Raw genomic sequence first — 5,250 nt, forward strand, 5'->3', positions numbered from 1 at the left:
CAGTGCCAACCTTGCCATCCATCCACAGACCGCTAGAACTGAGCCAGAGTTTTGGGTTTTATCACACCTGCACCCATGTCCAGAGCGAGTAAAAAATAAGCCCCCAAGCTTCAGCGGTTTAGCCCATTGTTTCCCGTTCTCTTAGCAATCCAGTGTGGCTATTTCTGCCGCTGGCTGCCCTCCACATGGCCCTTCTGGGAGCCAGGCTCCCTCCGTCCACAGCATCTCCTTCTTGGGCTTCGCACATCACTGTACGAGCCATGGTGGGCAAAGACCACCTGCAGATCAACACACTGGCCTGGAAGGGACGGATGCAATTTCCACTCCACTCCATCATTGAGAACTAGTCACTGGCTCCACCAGGATGCAGGGGAGGGCAGGGGCTACAAATAACCCCCCATGCGGGCAGTACCTCCTACACCACAGAAGAAACCCAAATCATTGAATCCGTCTCTGCAAAAAGCAGTATGAAAAAGTTCAAAAGACTTGCTGTTTGCTGTTTCCAAATTTTCTGTGTGCAGAAATCCACATATGGTCTAAATAATAAAAATGCAAAACCCTCACCCCATCCCCAGGGCTGTGCACCCAACAGGTTTGGGCATGGGGCCTGATATTCTGCACTTTTGACTAGTACCCCCAGGAGATTCTGCTGAGGGCACTTTGAAAATACAACTACGGAGCATCTGTGTGTACGTGCTAAGTCGCTTCAGTTGTGTCCGACAGTTTGTGACTCTATGGACCGTAGCCCACCAGGCTCCTCTGTCCATGGGATTCTCCAGACAAGAATACTGGAGTGGGTTGCTGTGCCCTCCTCCAGGGGATCTTCCTGACCCAGGAATCGAATCCACATCTCTTATGTTCCCCGCATTGTCAGGCAGGTTCTTCACCACTAGCATCACCTGGGAAGCCCCTAAGACAGTTAATAAAATATTGATAAATAGCGTTGATCAGGAGAGAGAGGAGAACACTCTGCAGCTTCGAGGACATTAGTTTCTGGAGGGCCCAGCTGGGTGTCCAGGGACTCTCCTGCTCTGTGTTCTGTGTTGTGTGACCTTGGGAAAGAAGGGTCATTCACAGTCACTTTGGTGAACACGGTCACTTCTTCGCTGGAAAAATCATAACACTCATATATTTAGCTGAGTGATCAGACATCCTGCTCAAATTTTGCTCAATGCTTTCTAAATAAATGCATCTTCATGCTCAGTTTGGAACATTGAACCTATAGATTTCAATGTACGGTCTCCTCACGGCACATAATGAATACCTACAAAATGCCCAGCCTTGTGCTAAACACAGGATCAGAAAAAGGAAAACAAATTTGCCCCAGGAAACCAGGTCTTCTAGACAGGGCAGTACATAGAAACCGAATGACGACGTGACAGGGGTCAGGAGAGAAGCACGGGTTACGTGTGGGCAGACCAACGAGGAAAGCAGCCTGTGCAGTGGCTTAGGAGCTCCTGGCATGCTGGTTAACCCTCACTGACCATGTGGGAAGGGCATGTTTTCTTGTTTAATGGCAATAGGCACCCAAGAGTTACAGAAGGTATCAGACAACATAAAATGACAAGTGTACAGTGTCGACTAGGAACAGAAGCAGGCCATTTTGAGAAACAGACATGCATTTTTTCACTGTTCCTAGACAGGGTGGTATAGCCATGCTAGCATGACACCTAAAAACAAGACAACAGAGAAGAAACCTGTTCCAGCACCCTCATCAGAAACTTGCCATCTTTGGACAGCTCACAGCTTTGGAAGGCTCATTGCATTGTTCCCATTGGTTGAATAGAGATGCTAAGTCCTTTCCCTTGTGAAGATGCTCATGGGGTAGCAGCGGCTGTTGCCAGGGTAATAGCGGGATCCAGGTGCTCTCCCCATCCCAGTTACAGGGTTGGCCCTGCCTTCCAGGCCTGCAGACTCTTTCTGGCCATGGAGCTGTCCGTGGTCCTCACATTCTCTGATCACATCCTCTGAAGTATCAACTTAACTCTTCATCTGAACTTTTCTTTGCATAAAGTGTAATTGCCCGCTAACAAAGAGGAACCCCTAACAAAGAATGGAAAACATTAGTAGTAGTTCCATGAGGTCGAATAGGCAGAGATAACTGCTGGTGAGCCTGAGGGACTGTGCCTCTAGAAACTTTGTTTGCTATTCATCAAGCTAGCTGCAGAAAAATAGGATGGGAAGTTTTAATTATCCTGACAGCCAGAGTTTCAAAGGCATGGAGACATTTGAGGCTGTCTGACAACAACATCAGATGAGCTAAAATCGCGGAGGAGAACGAGTGTATGTTAAGGCAGAATTCTCTCTTTTTCAAAAAAGATGGACCTTGATGTTTCTCCCCCATGATTTCAGGCAAAATGTACCATTACAGCCTGTGTGCAATACACTCGGAATGTAAGAGAGTTGAGGCTGACCCTTTACAGGGCATCTTGGGATACTCAAAAAATTAAATCCTTTCTACTTCTGTCAGGTGGAAACACGGCTCTGAGAGGTGGGAGCAGGTTTGTGGGCTGGAGATCCTGAGAGCTCACCTGTGGGGGAACAGCAGAAGACCCTTGGGTGGGAGGATCCGCAGAGAATATAGCCCTGCAGCGCCGGCCCATGGAAGCCAGCGGGCGCCTCTAAGCTAGGCTGGGCAGCCATCCCCGTCTGCGTATTGGGAGCCCCAGCAGCGGGCCCCCAACGTGTGGCTGTGCTCCAACCTCTCGCCGCCGTCAGCCCTCCTCCATGTCCCCCACAGTTAAAGCAACATTTCTGTGCACTTGCCGAAGCCCCCACCCCCAAAGACGCCGGCTCTGGGCCCTGGAGATCCCCCTCCATCCTCCCACCTGAGCTTCGAATCCTCTTGGCTGCACGACAAGTACTCTGATTGGTTAGATTCCCTTGCAATTGTTTTCAGTCAAATAAATGGAAAATGAAAGTACAAAACTTTATCTTCTTCTTCTAATGTGATATTTTATGTACGGAATTATGTTATAATAAAAAATTCTCTGTGCTCTATAAAACAGCGGATTTAAAGCTTAGCGGGAAATATCTCACTTTCTTGGCTAAGACCAGCTGCTAAAGGGCAGTAAAACACTTATATGCATAAGAGCACATCCAACTCACCCGATCTTGCAAAAATATTCTTTAATATCCACGTGCCATTTCTTTGGAAAGACTGAAGGGTAAGGATATATGGTGCCTGTAAAGACGTTTTCCTCAAGAGTGTCTACTTTCCCCACCGTTTCTAAATTAGACGATTCCATCGATGACTTTTTAGCTTCCTATGTCCTACGTGTTTCTGTTGTTGTTCAGTCACTAAGTGGTGTCTGACTCTCTGCGACCCTACGACTGCAGCACGCCAGGCTTCCCTGTCCTTCACCATCTCCAGAGCTTTGCTCCAACTCATGTCCATCGCATCAGTGATGCCATCCAGTCATTTTACCATGTCCCCATTTAAATATATGAACTTATAATGACACTAGGCAATGGCACCCCACTCCAGTACTCTTGCCTGGAAACTCCCATGGACGGAGGAGCCTGGTAGGCTGCAGTCCATGGGGTCTCGAAGAGTCGGACAGGACTGAGCGATTTCACTTTCACTTTTCACTTTCATGCATTGGAGAAGGAAATGGCAACCCACTCCAGTGTTCTTGCCTGGAGAATCCCAGGGACGGGGAAGCCTGGTGGGCTGCCATCTATGGGGTCGCACAGAGTCGGACACGACTGAAGCAACTTAGCAGCAGCATACGATTATCTCAAAGAATTTACATCAGTTCAGTTCAGTCGCTCAGTCGTGTCCAGCTCTTTGTGACCCCATGGACTGCAGCACGCCAGGCCTCCCCGTCCATCACCAACTTCCAGAGCTTGCTCAGACTCATGTCCATTGAGTCAGTAATGCCGTCCAACCATCTCATCCTCTGAATTCCCCTCAACTCATGTCATTTACATCAATACTTGGCTTTTGAATCATAAGATAGTGTTCTAAGTGGACAAAAATCTTAAAATAATCATATTTTTAAGTGGACACTCATTATTCATTATTCAGTATTGAACATACAAAGAAGTGCCTGAGAAAAATGTTATGAACTTAAATAGAAAATAAAATTACACCAGACATATGAATATTTCCCTGGATGAATTCCAGTAACAAGATTTAATTTCAACAGACATTTCCAGCCACACTTTATACAAGAACCATGTTGACATGTACTAGGACCAGCCTGAAGCATCCTAACCCCACCATGGGACCCAATAAGTTAGAACACATTAACGGAGTGGCACTTCCTTAAGAGAAAAATATCTAAGAAATAAACACAGAAGAAACGAGAGAAATGGAAAGTCACCATCACAACACCTCACTGATGACTGTCGCAGGCAAGGTCCGTCAGCCTGTGCATCCCCCACACTCACTCCACAGACAGCAAACGCCAGCTGGAGTCTCGGTTTACCAAGGGGAGGGAGGGAAGCACGGCCTGTAAGCACACAGTGGCCCATTCGGAAGCCCTGGAGAGAAGAGATACCTTTTTAAACCATCAGGAAGGGGCAAAATGTCCCTTCCAAAACAAGGCCAGAGGGCAAAAAGTGTGGTGCTGATGACATGAAGAAGGTTGGACAGACAGACGGCAGGAGGGGACAGAGACGGTCCCTGAGGCCCCCACACCCCCGGGCCCTTGCAAGCTTGTTTCCAGCAAGCCTGATCACTTGCGACCTCCCACAACGCTGACCTCGACGGGGGCAGCCAGGGGAGTCCTGACCGTGGCTCCACGCTGTGACACCCGCCTGAGGGCAGTCAGTGACACTCGGATTCACGCTCAGGAACATCGTTTCCAGATGACTCAGACTCCACCCAGAAGAAACCTGATGGCAACCCTAGCCCCAAAAAGCCCCGGCCAGCAGCTGGACCCGAAGGCCAGGGGCCCTGAGGATGGGCATCACAGCTGCGACTCCACGGGCACCGTGAGAAGAGAACAAGCAACAGAAGGAAACAGACTTTTTCGGATTAAAATGCCTACAAGTCTGTCCACTAAAGGAAAACCGCCTCCACGGAGCCCGTGCCTCACCGTCCCGTGCGGACATTAAAACGAGGCTGCCAGTCTTCCAGCCTCTAACACCATACGTGGCAGAAGAGAGAAGCCTGAAACATTTATGAGTATAAGATGCGATGTAACCAGTGGTCCCTCCTTCGATTACAGGTGTTTTCACATTACAGCTGAGCTAAAATCCTCTCTCAGTATTTTATTTTATTTTGTTTTTTTTATTTTTTTT

The sequence above is a fragment of the Bison bison genome, unplaced genomic scaffold (assembly GCF_000754665.1).
Source record: "Bison bison bison isolate TAMUID 2011002044 unplaced genomic scaffold, Bison_UMD1.0 scf7180017864353, whole genome shotgun sequence".
Classification (NCBI taxonomy): Eukaryota; Metazoa; Chordata; class Mammalia; order Artiodactyla; family Bovidae; genus Bison; species Bison bison.